Source organism: Cryptomeria japonica, chromosome 9 (assembly GCF_030272615.1).
Source record: "Cryptomeria japonica chromosome 9, Sugi_1.0, whole genome shotgun sequence".
Taxonomy (NCBI): Eukaryota; Viridiplantae; Streptophyta; class Pinopsida; order Cupressales; family Cupressaceae; genus Cryptomeria; species Cryptomeria japonica.
In genome coordinates, this window is record NC_081413.1 from 574,338,576 (window position 1) to 574,356,130 (window position 17,555).

Sequence of the window (17,555 nt, forward strand, 5' to 3'; positions counted from 1 at the left end):
GAGAAATTCAAGATCTTTAAAGATATGGTTGAGACAAAGACACGGATGAAAATAAAGTGTCTGAGATCAGATCAAGGTGGTGAATTCACATTCGGTGAGTTTAACAGTTATTGTGAAAAAAATGGCATTAGGAGACAGTTATCTGCACCCCAGACACCTCAGCAGAATGGCATTGTGGAAAGAAAGAATATAACCATTTTGGATGCAGCCAGAAGCATGATGATGGAAGCTAATTTGCCTCGCATGTACTCGAGAGAAGCAGTAAGTACATCAGTTTATACATTCAACAGAGTTCATATCAAAGGAGATACCGGTAAGACCCCTTATGAATTATGGTTTGGTCATTCACCTACTCTTAAATATTTCAGAATCTTTCGAAGTAAGTGTTATATCAAAAGAGATGATTCCATTGGAAAGTTTGACCCTAGATGTGATGAAGGAATATTTCTTGGTTATTCAACTAAAAGCAACGCATATAGATGTTATAACAAAAGATTGCAGAGAATTGTGGAGAGTGCTAATGTGAAAGTGGATGAGCAGTACAAAGACCAAGCTAAATCTTATGATTGTGAACCGGCACTGGAAATGATCATAACTGAACCGGTAGTGCCTATACCGGAACTGAATACTGAACCAGTTACCCTGACATCATTAGAAAAATCGACTGTAACTGAAGAGAAGCACAGAGAACCTGAAAATCAGAAAATACCAAGGTATGTAAGGCTAAATCATTCTAAAAATCAAATCATTGGAGACAAAAACATGGGAGTTATGACAAGGAGAACACTGGCAAATGAAGAGGTATGTTTCATTTCTCAGATTGAACCGACATTATTAGTTGAAGCTTGTAAAGATGAATGTTGGATGAAAGCTATGGAAGATGAATTAGATCAGATTGAAAAGAACAATACTTGAACTTTAGTTCCCTGACCTAAAAATAAGAATGTTATTGGAACTAAATGGGTTCTTAGAAACAAATTGAATGAGGATGGACAAGTTGTAAGAAACAAGGCTAGATTGGTCTGCAAAGGATATTCTCAGAAGGAAGGAATTGATTATGGTGAAACTTTTGCACTGGTAGCTAGAATTGAAGTTGTTAGACTATTTCTTGCTTATGCAGCCTATAAGAACTACAAGGTCTATCAGATGGATGTTAAGTGTGCATTTCTGAATGGAGAACTTGAAGAAGAAGTCTTTATTGAGAAACTAGATGGATTTTTACTGACAGATGACAAAAATATGGTTTGCGGATTAAGGAAAGCCCTATATGGACTAAAACAGGCTCCTAGAGCTTGGTATGCAAGGTTGGATAAGTATCTTTTGAAGCTTGATTTTATAAAAGGTAATGCTGACAGTAACCTATATTATAAGATCACTAATTATGATATTTTGATTATTGAAGTATTTGTTGATGATATCATTTTTGGAGGTGAAGAAAAATTGTGCATGGAATTTTATGATAATATGCAGAGTGAATTTGAAATGTCTATTACTGGAGAAATAAGATTTTTTCTAGGTTTGAAGATTACTTAGACTGACAAAGGCATTTTTATCTGTCAAACTAAGTATCTAAGGGAATTGTTGAAGAAATTTGGTATGGAAAATTCTAAACTGGTTAGTACTCCAATGGTTACAAGTGAAAAATTATCACTTAAGGATGTATCCCCTTCAGTAAATTCTACAAGATATAAATCCATGATTGGTGGTTTGCTATTTTTAACTCAGACTAGACCAAATATAATAAATACAATCAGTATTGTATCAAGATTTCAAAGTAATCCAAGAGAAAATAATGAAAGTGCAATAAAAAGGATATTCCGGTATTTGCAAGGAACAACTGAATATGGTTTATGGTACCCTAAAGATGATGACTTTACTTTATGTGCATACACAGATGCAGATTGGGCACGTGATGTTGATAACTGGAAGAGCACTTTCGGTGGAGCATTCTTCCTTGGGAAGAAGTTGGTTTCATGGATCAACAAGAAGCAGTCATGCATTTCCTTATCTACTGTTGAAGCTGAATATGTTATAGCCGCAACCAATTGTACTCTAGTTCTATGGATAAAGCAGATGTGTGAGTTGTAATGATTCGGTACTTATCCATTGTGATAACTCTGCAGCTATTGGCATATCAAAGAATCCAGTATTTCACTCCAAGACTAAGCACATATCAATCAAGTATAACTTTTTGAAGGAAAAGGTGGAAGCAAAAGAAGTCAGATTGGTTTATGTGAACACTAAAGAGCAGATAGTAGACATCTTCACTAAACCTTTATCTCGGGAATTATTTGAGTATTTAAGAGACAGATTGGGGGTTTCTACCCCTTCGTAGAGACTTAATTGATGCAGATGTGCATCAGTCCGATATGCATTATCAGAGCTACCTTCTGCTCCGAATTGATGAATCAGTGCTACTACTCAGAGGAGGTAGTCAGCCTTGAGATTTAGAGTTATTTATTCTGTTTGATTCTTTGGCATTGTTGTCAAAGGGAGAGGAATTTATGTGAAAAACCATTGCTATTTATTGATTGTACTCCTTTGGCAGTGTTTGGTGGTATTTAGTCATTTTGTTTCAGTTTTGGTTCAGAACTTCATTGCTATATCATTTCATGGGAGATTGTTGGCGGTCTTCCATTAGGGGAGACTTGTTTGGCATTTTCTTGGCACTTGGATGTTTTTCACATCTAGTGTTGCCATCAATACCAAAGGGGGAGATTGTTGGCCATATGATGGAATTGATTATGTGTTGCATTAATGTTCTGTCATTGATGTCAACACTTGCTGTTTTGGTTGGTTACCGACTTCCGGTAGGTGGATTGGATTAGGAAGATAATCAATTGATTGCCACCAGTATGATCTGGTTGGTGGAATATGTTTGTATGGATGGTTCATATGCTTTTGAAGTATGTTTCAGTCAGTTGGTATTGACTTGATGATCAGATGCTATCTTATGTTCTAGTAAGCTTGCTTTATTGATCCGATAAGGGTTTCACCAATAATGCTTCATTGAAGATCTTTGATGTTATGCATAAGTGGTGTTGGTGCAGCTTCTAGAAGGGATTCAGGATGTTGATGGTGATCGTGTTTGTGCCTCGTTTGATTGGTGTCATTGTTTTAGCGTGTGTAGATCTAATTTAGGTCTGGTGCTATCTAGGTTATGGACCTGTTTGCATGTAACGTGTTGGTGGATCCTCCGATGTGCTTCTGGGATGTTTTATTGATTGGATGATGTTTGCTTGGCCTTAGGCCGACATGTTTTATGATTTTATTTTAGGATTATGTAATGGATCTATTGTATTATCATTTGTGTGGCTGACCTAATTGGTTAGGTCCCGAGTTGGTATAAATGTATGTAAGATCTCATTGTAGATCAAGTATCATGGAAATGAGCAAATAATGAAATAATCATTTGTGCAAAGGATTTGGTCGATCATAGGTGATCGAGTTGGGTTTATGTAAGAGGTTTTAGACCTCTGGTATTGAGCTTAACCGGAGCTGTAATCTAGCATGTTTGATACTTTTACTGACAGTTCTTCTCTCTGGATTGTAGTCCAAACATCTTGAGGTGGTTGACATCTTTGCAGTCAATGAGACTCCATTATGATTAGCAGTGCGCTCTAGGTAGTGTGCCTTCCTGCATGTGCAGGGCCCTATTGTAATCATATACTTGCTGTAAAAGTATCATTTGATTGTGGGTAGGGTTTCCCACTGTGGTTTTCCATGTACAAATCATGGTGTTATGTGTTATGGTTGCATGGTATTGATTCTCTGGTTTTCATTTATGCTTTAATGCTTAATCAATTATACCGATATAAGGTTTTAAGTGCTTTAATTCACATAATTTGTTAGCAACTGATTAATCCCCCTCCCCCCCCCTCTTAGTTGTTCACCGGTTATCCTAACATGCCTTCCAATTTCTTCCAATTCCGCCAAGGAAGGAGGAGTCCTTTGAGAAGACAACATAATCTCTGATATAAATCCCCCAATGATGTCTAAGCCATTGCCTAGTTGTTGGAATGGAAATAAGACTATCAATGCTCGAAAGTCCACCCCAAGAATCTTCCCAAAAGAGACATGATGAGCCATCATAGACATCCGATGAAACAAAGTCAGCTATAAGATTTCTGTAGTTTAGAATAAAGTTCCAGATTCGAGATTCTTTAGGATGGTTAGATGCCCGCATGATGTTGATGGCTTCCCCTGCTACTACATATTTCAAATGCATCATTCTAACCCATCTTGCTTTGGGGTCCATAAGCAATTTCCAGACTAATCTAGCTCCTAGTGCCGTATTCTAGATCTGAAGATTACAAACACCCAGTCCACCTAAGGCTTTAGGCAATTCTATGATTTTCCTCTGTGTTCTGCCAGAAGAAGTTTCTCATTTTTTGGATAATAAAGGAGTTCATTCTTGCAGAGAGAGCTAAAAAAGACATAAGATAGATGGGGATAGTTGAGATAACTGCTTGAAGCATTATCAATCTTCCCACCCAAGAAAGCCATTTCCCCTCCCAAGAATTGATCCTCTGGTCCAATTTTATCTTCAAAAGATTCCATAAGTACGAATTTCTCAAGCCCCTACCCATGGGGATTCCCAAGTAACTGCAGGGTAGGGAACCCTTTTTATAGTTAAAGATACTTAGAATTCTATTCTCCATTGGCACTGAAGTGGAAAAGAAAAAGATTTTTGATTTATCCCTATTTATCACCTGGCTTGAGGCCTTACCATATGAGTCCAGAAGCTCTTGAAAATGGGAAGCTTCCAAGGGATTTGTAGATCCAAGCAGAAGATTATAATCCACAAACTGTTGATGTGTGGCAATGAAATCAATAGTAATCTTGATACCTTCCAATTCCTTAGAGGAGTGCTTAGATGTTATAGCTCTGCCCAAAGATTCTATCATTATAATAAAAGAGAATTGGGGAAATTGGATCACCTTGACGAATGCCTTTGGAAGAGGAAAAGAAGCCCTCCAGTTTACCATTAAGTAGAATAGAGAATCTCGGCGTGGAAATGCATTCAAAGACCTAGTTAATCCACTATTTACTGAAACCAAAGGCTTGCATAATTTTGCATAAAAAGTGCCAGTCCGCATTGTCATATGCTTTAGAAATGTCTAATTTCACTATCATGCCTAGCCTTTTCATGTCTTGAAGGGTGTGGATTGCCTCCTGAGCCACAATAACCCCATTTAGGATCGAACGCCCTAGGACAAAACTAGTCTTCTCTTCTAAAATGATGCTATCCATTAGAGGTTTTAGCCTATTCGTCATTTCCTTGGAAAAGATTTTGTAGATAGTGTTGCAGAGAGAAATCAGTCTAAAATCCTCTAAGCGAATTACTTTATCCTTCTCGGGAATAAGTTCTATGAAAGTGTTATTTATTTCTCTTAGAAGGTTTCCTAATATTTTGGCATTGTTCAGATCCTCTACTAGATCATTCCCAAGAATCTCCCAACACTTCTTGAAAAAACCAGTCAGAAATCCAGCAAGCCTCAGGGCTTTGTCAAAGGGAAGTTGGTTGAGAGCAACTGAAACTTCCTCCACTATGAAGCTGGCATTTAGCATTTTATTTTGGTCTTCTGTGATCACTTTTGGAATCAAAGATAGCAACTTCCTTTGCTCAATTGGATCCAAGCTTGCTTCATTGTTGAGCAGAGAGGAGAAAAATCGAATAGATTCATTTCTGATGGTCACTGGATCAACAATAGAGCAGTTACCTTGAATTTTCGGTCTAGAATTTTTATTTTTTTTCCTTCAAATCCTTGTGACATTATGAAAGTATTTGGTGTTCCTATCCTCATCTTGAAGCCATCCTTCTCTAGATTTTTGTTTCCAGAAAATTTCCTCTTTGGGAAGAATATCCTCATATTCAGCCAACAATTGCTTTTCCTCTAGAAATAGATTTGTGTCATTCCATCCTTAATGACCTTTTTCATTCAAATCTTCAAGTTGGGCTTCCAAATTCTTTTTAGCAACAAAGATATTCTTAAAGTGTGAGGCGTTCCAGTTTAGCAGTTGTTTTTTAACATGTTTTAGCTTGGATACAAAACAAATAGTTTAGATCCATCAAAGTTAACTTCTTTCCACCATTGATTAATCAATGTTAGAAAATTGGCATCCTTCATCCACATATTTTCAAATCTAAAAGGCGACTTTGAGAAAGTAGAATCGCCATGAAAGGAAAGAAGGAGCAGATAGTGATCTGAACCAAAATAGGGGAGGACAAAGCACTCCAAAGAGAAGGGGAAGGAATCAGTATCACTCAACCAAAAAAAATGTCAATTTTCTTTGCTATGTTACTAAAACCTTGCCTTCGATTATTCCATGTAAAGGCACTTTCTCCTGATTCTATCTCAAAGAGACCATTTATGTCAATCCAATCATTGAAATCATGTTGGGATCTACCAAGTCTAGAGATACCTCCTCTTTTATCCTTAAAGCTTTTGATAGCATTGAAGTCCCCTCCAATGAGAAGATTTTGATCTTGGAGTTGAGAGATCACTCTATCCGGGTCTAACCATAGAGCTCGCTTGAGAACAAGGGATGGAGGCCCATAAACATTAAGCAATAGAAAAGAAACATTTGAATGTTGGAGCAGGACCTTCACAAGCAATCAGTTTCTATTGGAAGCTTCTCCCTCAATGTGGACAGTGGAAGGTTTCCAAACTATCATCAAACCCCCAGATGCACCCCTTTTTAAGATTACATATATATCTTACCTCACAAGATTTGAAATTGTGACCCCTTTTTAAGAATACAAATTCTTCACTAGTAGACCAACTCAATATACATTGACTACTTACCGTTAGTAAATCTTCATGAATGATATCATACAATTCTAACCTACATCAATCCTGGCCTGACAGTGGTAGCAGAGTACAAGCACTATAATATAGACATCTAAGCATTAAAGCATAGTAACATTTGATAGCTATATCAAAAGACTCACATCTACCCAAAGCATAAAAATATGAGAGAAAAGGTACACAAAACAGGCAAAACAAATCAATAAAAATATTATAAAGCAGTAGTTGGCTCATTGACTTTTTATCAATCTTACAAGGCAGTGTTTTTCATCTATGCAAATGCAGTGGCTGATAGTTAAAGGTGGGATGAAGGTTTTTTACTACGGAAAAAAACAAGTTTGAAGGGACCCAAAACCCTTTATAGAAGGTCACAAATTAGACATGAAAAGCTTAACAATTAAACAAAATGTTGCATCGACAACCCAGCACCAAAAAAAAACCAACAAAAAACCCAATAGAAACCAAGGAAAGAAAAAGGGAGCTAGGCCAAATTCTTCAAAGTCTCAGCAACCTCCGCCTCCAATTGGTTCATATTTTGAGCCACTTTCTTCAAATCCTAGATATCCTGCAGGGGTTTGTCTGCCTTCCTCTTCAAATTGGCACAAGTCCTCTTGCTCAGACTCCTCGTTACCTTTTTCCTTCTCCAAATCCAAATCCACAACTAAATTACCTTGATATCCCTTTTCAAGATTCACCACCATGGTATTCATGTAGTTTGTAGTAGTCTTGATAATATTGTGGCTAAGAGACATAATGGATTGGAGAGTATCATTAATGCTATTCAATCTCTTCTCGAAGTCCACAATATTATGCTCATAGTAAATCATTGTTTATGCTTATCGGGTGACAATTTTTCTTTTTCTTTGCAAGGAGTGCAGTGAAAGAAAGACTAATTTATGCTTATTTGATGAAACATTGGAAACTAGCATATTAGAGTTTTCTTTTTTTTTAAAGACCTTCCTTTCGTTTTTTATTAAAAAATTAAAGGCATATATTTAAATAAGAAATTTTTTGTAATTTTTACAATCTATAGTGTGATCTTAATATGATAATAGTTGATGAAATTCTAATTGAAAAAAGATATATGGATATACAGGTACATAAAAGTAAAAAACACTCTTATTTTGGATAATTTGTGGCATACTATTTGTCATGAGACACCCATCCTAGAACACCAAATGTTGCTAAAGGGAAGGAAAAAATGACAATATTAAAATCCTAAAGCCCCAGTTTTGATGAGAACTTTTATCAATGAAGATGTGTTCCAACACATTTGAGGCCCTTAAAAAATTACAAGATTTATCTAATTCTCATTTAAAATTAGAGTTCATTGAATTACGATTGAAGGTATTCAATCTTAAATTGAAGAATTGTGATGTCATGAGTTTGGCTTCTAAAATGTGAGCCATAAAACAAGATGTTGATATTAGAGGTGGAAAGTTAGATGTAACTTATAGCCTTCAAAAAGACATTTCTTCCAATTAATTCTACTTAGTTGGAACATCTACAAGCAAGTAATCAATTGAAATTCATCATGTTTGGTTACCTATTTGAAAATTTGGAAGAATGTGAAAAAGTTTATGGAAGGAAATTTGATAGCACTAGTACAAATATTGGTTTCACTCAACAAAAAGACAAGCATCCTAATGATGTAGAAGCATCCCAGGCTATAAGAGCAATCTTACATTACCCAATAAAGTATTGTCTTTCACTTTGTTTGTTTAAAAGTTTTCAAAACATTCAACTCATTAGTGAGGCACTACAAATCTTTTTGCATTTCATCACACATGTACATTTTGACATCAAAGTTGACAACATATATTATACATTGAGCCAACAATGTCACATGAAATTTTTAAAAGCATTGAGCCTATAATATCACATCAAATTTTCAAGAACATTGATCACCACAAAGGCACATTCCAATACAAACTCACTACCAGTCATAATGTGATAGCATTCAATTTCCTTATTTGAAGCTTGCAACATCTTTTTGAAACATGCAACAACAAAGGGCAATGTTTCTAGATTAATTAGACATAGGAGAGCTTATGGTTTGAATCACATCAAGATTCATCGTTCAATTATCATTGCATTAATTTTATAAGATTCCTTCTACATATTTAGTCAATTGTATAGTACATTGGCATTAGACTTAGCATCTCCTTATAGCCAAAAAAGATAATCCCTAAGGCTATAAATTGCTATATTATAATATTATTCATGATTATTTGAAGTCAATTTTCTTAGCTTGACATTGGTTTTAGCTCCATGCTCGTGGATAATTGAGAAATTAATGTATTGTAATTTTAGCTGAATTCTATGATCCATAAATAGTTGTGCCCATGTGTTTATTGAGGGTTGAGGCCTCATTTCTAAATCCCATACAATAAACTATAAACTTTTATGAGTATTAAGAAAAAAGGATCGTGTGGTTGGTATCAATGATTTATTGAGTTCCATTGTGCATGTGATTATTATGTTGCATGGTTGGATAAACCTAGATCATTTGTTCATGATTGCATGAATTGGTATCAAAGCGAAAGGTATGTAATCCTACAAGCTTTGCTTGTAAAAATAACACCAAATTGAGAGAATATAAAAAAACTTGTAAATAGAGCATAATTGTGAGACAATTTGTAAGGGTGGTTGTGGATATACTACCATCTTGAGGTGATTTGCATCAAATCTGAAGATAAGATGCCTCCACAAAATGACAAAAAATTGTAATTTGTTACTAAAAATTTAAAAAAGATGTTTGAAATGATGAAATCAATGAAGACATAAATGGATGCCTTTGAAAAAGATTTTAGAAAAGGTCCCAACCCTCAAAATGATGAGAACAATGAAGAACAAGAGGTTGGCCCTATTGAGAAAACTAAAAGCGAAGAAGATTATAAAGAAGAAAGGGTATTGACAACTATATCAAGTATTGATGGGAATAATAGAGTAGATATTCATCATTATTCTAACATTTCAAACCCTAAAGAACTTGAGGCAGTTTGCATAAAATTTAAAGAACATGCATCCACAAAAATGACAAGGTATTATTAATTTTGCTACAAAGATGGAATAAATGTTTAAAATGATGAAAGTAATGAAGATATGAATAGATGCCTTTGAAGAAGACCATATAGAAGTTTGTAACCCCCGATATGATGAGAGTGGTGAAGAACAAGAGGTTGGACCTACTAAGAAAGTTGAATGTGAAGAAGATGACAAATAAGATAAGATGTTGATAGCTACACCAGGTATTGGTGAGAATACTAGAGTAGATATTCCTCATTAGTCTAACAATTTAGAAGAATATTTTGAGTATGAAGATTTGATGATCCAAATAGGATGAAATTGGCTAAGACAATGTTGAAAGTTCACATGTCATTTGGTGGAAACAAATCTAGTAAAAAAGAAATAGAAAAAATAGCATTGGATAACGGGATGAGATGGTGAAAAAGTTAAAATCTAAGTTCATTCTTATGAATTACCATTTATAGTATTGAAAATCCATTATTATATGACTATGAATGATTATATTAAAGAACACTATAAACTAAAAATTAAATCAAGTCACCATAATGAAGGCCAAGAGAATGTAGCAAGGTACATTAATGTTTTAAGGGGATCAATCCAAAAATAGATGATTTGTTGAATGTCCAAACAATAGAGAAAGAATATAAATTAGCCCTAATAGTGGAAAGAAAAATAGAAAAAATGTTTGAGGACATAAAAAACTAACAAAGAGGAAGAGGAGGAATGCTCTAGAGAGATCGATATCAATATAGTCTAGTAGAAGACCATATGTGGAAAAACCTAGGAGTGATCTTCATACTATAATAAAGAAAGAAGCAATGATTCTTGCCACAAATAACAAAATAAAAAAAATCATAGCACAATGAAAAACTAATAGATATTAAAGGGGAAGAGTAATCTTGCATCACCAAAAAAAATATAATCTTTATTTTTATGTATTTGCAAGTTTTCAATAACATTCCAACCATTACCTTTAAAGCACTACAAATCCTTCTACATTTCATCACAAATGAACATTTAATATTTTGGTTGGAAAATATGTTTTACATTTAACCTACAACATCAAATCCAATGTCTAGGAGATTTTGATTACCAAAATTACCATAAAGGCACATTCTAGTTCTAGATTCACTATCACTGAATAACACCTAGCTTCTTTATTTGAATCTTGTTGCACATCTCTAAAGGGTGTGGAAACAAAAGGACACATTTTTAGATTCGTTAGACCCATAATAGATTATAGTATGAAACACAATGAGGTTCACTAGTCCATCATTACCACATTCATTTAACAAAAATATTCTACATGTTTGGTTGATTGCACATTACACAAGTGTTGAGCTTTGCACCTCTTTGTGGCTAATAGAGATCAACCCTAAGACTAGAAGTCACATTTTATAAGAATCATTCATGATCTTTGAAGTCAAATTTGAGTTCTTAGCTTCACATTAGTTCTAGCTCCAACTTTATGGATAATTAAATATTAAGTTATAATATAATATCAATCAAATTTTGTGATTCATACAGTTGTGTCTATATATGCCTTAGAAGCAATTACCTCATGTTATAAAGCCCTTGTGGAAATCTATAAACTTTTATGACTACGAATAATCAAAATAATGTTTCATGTATCTTTTTTTCATTAAGTTTCTTTATGTGTTTTGAGCATTAGGTTGCCCAATTGGATAATCCTTCATCAAGTCCTTTGTCCATGTCTATTTTGAACCTAATAAAATATTTTCTTATAGAGGTAGTTGAAAATTAATAATGATCAAGGAAGAGGTTGAATTCAATGGGAGAATAGATGAAGATGTAAAAATAGTAAAAGATACTTTCAAATAACAACTCAAATGATAAATAACAACTCAAATGATAGACAACATTTGTATAGAAAATGATGTGGTTAAAAGGGTAGTCATGAAGCCCATGAATGCAAAAATAGCATATAAAACCCATCATGATGATAAAGCATCAAGAGTAGCCCAATTTTTATGTGGTAGTGTTCATGATGAATTTTTACTTTCCATAACAAATTATACCTACCATTCTTTAATGAATGCATCATGTCATGATGCTTGGGTATTAGATATTAGAGCCACCCAACATATGACATTCTAGCATGATTATTTTGAGAATTTTCATGAATGTTTTTGTAGTCTTGTCTAGTTTAGAAAATAAAACTAGTCTCAAGCTTGTTGGAAAAGGAACTATTTAAATCAAGTTGCCTGGCCCTCTAGATGGTATACTTCATGATGCATTGTATCTTCCTCAATTGTGATTTAACCTTATAGTGTTGATTCAACAACGTGGCCACTCCATTTTATCTAAAAATGGACAAATGGTAGTCAAAATGAGAAATATAATCAAGTCACATTTACTAATTGTAAAGATGTCAGGTTAGTAAAACTCAAAGCTGGTTCAACCATTTCTAGAAGAGCTTTTCTTACCTTCTAAAGAAGGTAATTTTTGTACTAGTCTTTTATGGCATGAAATATTTAGGCATGTTAATTATGATGGTATTTGCATCATGCAAAATAATGGTGTTGCTATCTTTCCCATTTTTCCAAGACAATTGAAACATGTGAAACTTGTACTTTCGTAAAAACAACATAGAGAGCCTTTCCTTGTTTAACTTGTTGAGCTCATAGAATTTTGTAACTCATCCATTCTATTTATTGTGGGCCCTTACTAGTAACTTATGTTAGAGACATATGTATTGTATGTTGTTCATTGATGATCATAATCAAATGACTTGGATTTATTTGTTGCATAAGAATTCTCAAGTTTTTAATTTTTTAAAGAAGTTTTACATTATAATTGAAAATGAAGATCAATCTCAAATTAATACTCTTTAAAAAGAAAATAGTGGAGAGTTTAATTCAAAAAACTTGAGGATTATCTCTATCAAAATAGGATTGAACATCATCTTAATATTCCAAGCACCCCTCAACAAATTGGTGTTGTTGAAAGCATTAAATTCTAATAAAACATTTATACTATAGAATAATCTTGCAATTCCTAGAATTCTTATTTGGCATGATAAACAATGTTGAAGGTTGCTTATTAAATCAAGTAAATCAATGAAAACCTGAACTAAAGAAAATTAATAACTTGACAACCCTCATTTTAGCAACCACGTCAAATGGGTGAGCATTCTGAAGAGAAGGGATATAAGATTTAAATGGGCCAAGGTGAAACCTTCTTGAAAAAGTTACTTCCTCGCCTAGCTTATATATGGTGCCTAGTGTATGCATTGACATAGATCAATCAAGTAACACTTGAAAATTGCATGAGCCTCATTTGATCAAGGAATGCTTGATAAATGTTGGTCTTTAGATACAATAGATTAGCAAACTAAACTTATGGCTCAAGGATAGGTCAAGTTCCACAAATCAAAGTCAATTCTAATAAGGTTCAATTATAAACATAGGGACTTGAAGGGAATATAATTGGTCAATTTGTTCTATGTGGATGTGAGTATTTTTGGAGTTAATTAGAGAACTTGATCTAAGAATCTTGGCATCCACCTTATTGAAAAGTTCCCCTTCAAAACTAATTAAAAGGTTGATTTTAGGTGACAAAATGCAAAGAGAGGAATTGGGGTATGCCAAAGGATCATTGTGATCAAAGACAATGCCATCTAATAAGGGGTATCTGCCCACCATATGATTGATCTAATGTACTAGATGTGAATAACATAACCATTATAGCATGCATTACCTAGTTGCATATGCAATGATAGATATGAGTGTATCTTATTCTTTTGTTTATGTAAAAGATATTCCTATGTACATGTAAATTTCACACAATTGTTATATTAAACATAATATTTCATGACTATGGTGATGAAACATATAAACTTGTTTCTTATAGCCCTTTTTTTTCAATATCAATGATTTGGGAGTGTGAACTCCTATTGTATTTTTCTAATGTTTTTAATAATAATGAGGAGCAAGTTGTGTTTTAGTCCTCAATACATTTGTTTGTGATAAAATGACTTGGTTTTGTTGCATAATAAATGCATCCTTGAATTATTAGGGGTGCCTACTACATGGTCTAATGCAAAGCAAACGAGGGGTTGATCATGTTCAAATCTTGTAGATATACTATTCGATGCCAAGGTGATCTTGTGCATTACCCGATAAGTTATGCTCAATTCAAATTTATGATTTGTAGTGCATGTCTTATCAAAGATGCACTACTTTCTATCGTGTACAATATTGAGAGCAACCCACCTTATCTTCCATTTTTCATTGTGGTCAATTCAAACATTTTGTAGATCTATTTTAGGACTTGGATGATCCAAAACTCATGCCAATCATTTTGGTCACTTGTGGAACGCACCTCAAGCCTCTTTTAAGATGTTGCGGTCCTTGACAATCCATAAATATTAGGGGTTGATGCTTGAGAAAGCAATAAATTACATTGGAAACATGGATTGTGAAGGCCTTGCTTTTAGTACTATCTTATAGATACATCTTGTTGATCCTTGCTACTCCTTAGCATGTTCAAGGTATACATTTGAATTGGCATAAAGTTCAAATACGTTCTTCCATTATATTTGAATTAGCAATCTTCTTACAAAACTTGATTCTTTACATTTGTGTGTTTCAAATCAACTCGCAATTGTGTTATCTTATCAACCCCTATTAACAAGACCCGTTACTAACTTAAATGATTAATTTAGAAAAAAGTACATACTGGATAGATAACTTAGCTTCACAAGTTTATGGTTTTCAAAGTAATCCAATTTGAAGGTGGTATCTATATTACATACCTTCATAATATATATGGTGTTAAACATTGTAAATAAGAGGACAATATATCATTTTGTCCACTATAAATGCATTTTTCAATGATTAGACTCTTCGAAACCTAATTTAAATTTTAAAAAATAACAATAGATTAAACGTTTGCCTCATAATAAGAGTGTTGCTCTATATTATCATTTTTATTATAGATTAATCAAAATTTTCAAAGTTTTAAAGTATATAATTATAACATTTTGAGATATTTTTTGAATAAAAAATATTTCATAGAATTCATTTATATATAGTATTTATTATATTACTTCTATAAAATATATTAGATTATATTCAATGATTTAGTGTTTAATTAATAAACTAATTAATAAAATATTATGTTACTAAGATGGTCATTGACAATTTATTGTTGCAACAAATCATTTAATTAATTTGAAATTACTCTTTATTTTAAAATAATTTTAAATTTTTTTTTTTTAGTTAAATAAGAAATATAGGATTGAACATAAACTATAAGCATAAATATTTTACAAATAAAAACTTACAAAATTATCAAATGTCCTTACATGGTTTGTATTAACCAATCTTCTTTTCACATCAAGTCTCATATATGTATCAAACAAGTTCATGAACTCGAATATATGATGCATTGCTACTATATATATTTACAAATCTCTACACACAAGTTTATGTGTGTTTGTGATTTAATAAAAATTATATAATTATTTTATTAAAATTTATTTTCAAAATTAATTATTAGAAAAAAAATTGAAATAGGTTAAAAGGAAGAGTTGCTTATAAAATAGAAAGTATAGGATGTATGATTACTTAAGAAGAAATTTCTTCATGTGCTTACCACTAATTGAGATTAGTTTTTAAAAATATTTAATAAAGATTAAATTTATTAGAGGAGATTAGAAATTAAGAGTTTTTCTTTTGTAACTTTTTATTTGTTATGAAATTAAGAGACATTCTTGTTATTAAATATAAAACCTTTCAAGATTATTTGGATCAATCGTTTTGATTTTTTTTCTATTTCATTAAATTGAATTTTAATAAATATGAAGTGTTGAAAAATTGTTTTAAGGATGAAGATTCTATTGAGACAATTAGCAATATTTTCTACCTTCTTATACCTTATTATAAATTCTATCAACATATTGTTTTTTCTCACCTTTTTATTATTTATAGATATGTTTCAAAATGGTGTCATATAAGTTTAGGCAATATTTCGAGTTCAATATACCATTATTATGTAAATGGTATATTGATGTATCTTGAAAAGGAAAGCCTTTCAGAATGGGTTCAAAATTACTGAATGTGTTTGACAAAAGAATATGCCCACTTTGATAGACACTTTATTGTTGTCTAGCTTCGAGAGATGTGTAGAACACAGGTTTACTACTGAGAGGGGGGATGAATTAGTAGTAAATAAATTTTAAAGCTTTTTGATCAGTTAAATCCTTTTGTAAAATTGCTTTTAAACTGAAACTGAAATATCAATGCAAAGCAATCACACAAGGAACAACTGGACAAGATTTGACGTGGAAACCCAAGATGGGAAAAACTACGGTGAGTAACGCTGCTAAGATCTGCTATCCTAATCCAGCCTCACAATTAAAATGAATTACAATCTTTAAGGGCACCAATCCTAACGAGTCACCAAACCCCTATTTTAAAAGCACCAACTTTTATACAAATGAGCACCAACTCTAATAGCAATATAGCTACAGTGTGTTTAACCACCACTTCAAAACAACACACTTTTTGTCAATCTGCAAAGTGATGCACTGAAATAGATATCAAACGTTTCTACAAATCTGCAAGATGATGCTCTAAGAACAATTACCAACCATCTCTGTATATCTGCAAGATGATACACTGAAAACAATAGTGGAAATTAGTGTATTTCTGTTTCTCTGAAAATAAATAAAGATCTGCAAAGAACCTCTCTCTCCACTGCTATTTGTCACATGCTATGATCTGAAAGTTAAACTCACAAAAACAACTGTCACTGTTATAATATCAGAGATGAATATAACACTTTGTAAGATATTCTGAAGATATTGATAAAAAACCAAGTCTGCAATAAGATCTATTATAGTTCTACAATATTTGAATATCTGAAACAAAATATAACCAACAATACCTAGTCATATGTGTCATTTATCTCTGTCAGCCACCTTTTGTAATACAGATTTCTTTAGTTCGAACCACTGATGAAGTACAAGACATTCTTCAAATTCTTTTATAGCATTGGACACCAATAAGACTCATCACAGCCATACAAGGTCTTCCATTTCATGACTACATTGTAAATCATCTCTTTACAAAGTAAGTATTCTTTCTCACAGAAATATAGAAAACGTACTCATCACATCAACAACACCTCCATCGAACTCAGGCATCACATATATATATTGATTTACTATTTCTTTAGGGAATTAGTAGTAAGTTGCCATTGGTTATACCTGTAAACTACTTTAGAATTGGTTGTTAACTAACAACTGTCAACTTTCCATTACAACTAATCACCTTTGAAAAATAATTATATCTTTTTAGTTCCCTATTTCTTTCGAACCTTTATGAAACAAGATACAACTTTTATTCAACAAAGAGAGAAAACTATCTCCAAATCGGTGACTAACTGTCAAGATAGTTAGAACTACTTTCAACTACTCAACTTCCTCATAACTAACCATCCACAGGCTTAAATTGTGGACTTCCATGAAGCAGATTATAAATTTCTGAAGATGTCTAAAACCTTCACAAATTGATGTAATCATTACTCACAAATCTCTGCAACTTCATCAAAAACTGAAAAGATCAGAGGCTCTGTAGCATAGTATTAGTATGAATACATCTAATGAAACTTCACATCAATGACAAACAAAAAATTCTAACAAGATGGATGCTCCTAAACTCAGAAATGGAATTGCTGAAAAACTTA

General features: G+C 32.9%; 1 protein-coding gene across 1 annotated transcript in view; it reads left to right on the forward strand.

The window, feature by feature from the left end:
- The window catches only part of LOC131062894 (protein TORNADO 1), a 69,779-nt gene that overhangs the window by 10,600 nt on the left and 41,624 nt on the right, over positions 1-17,555 (forward strand). The window lies entirely within an intron of this gene.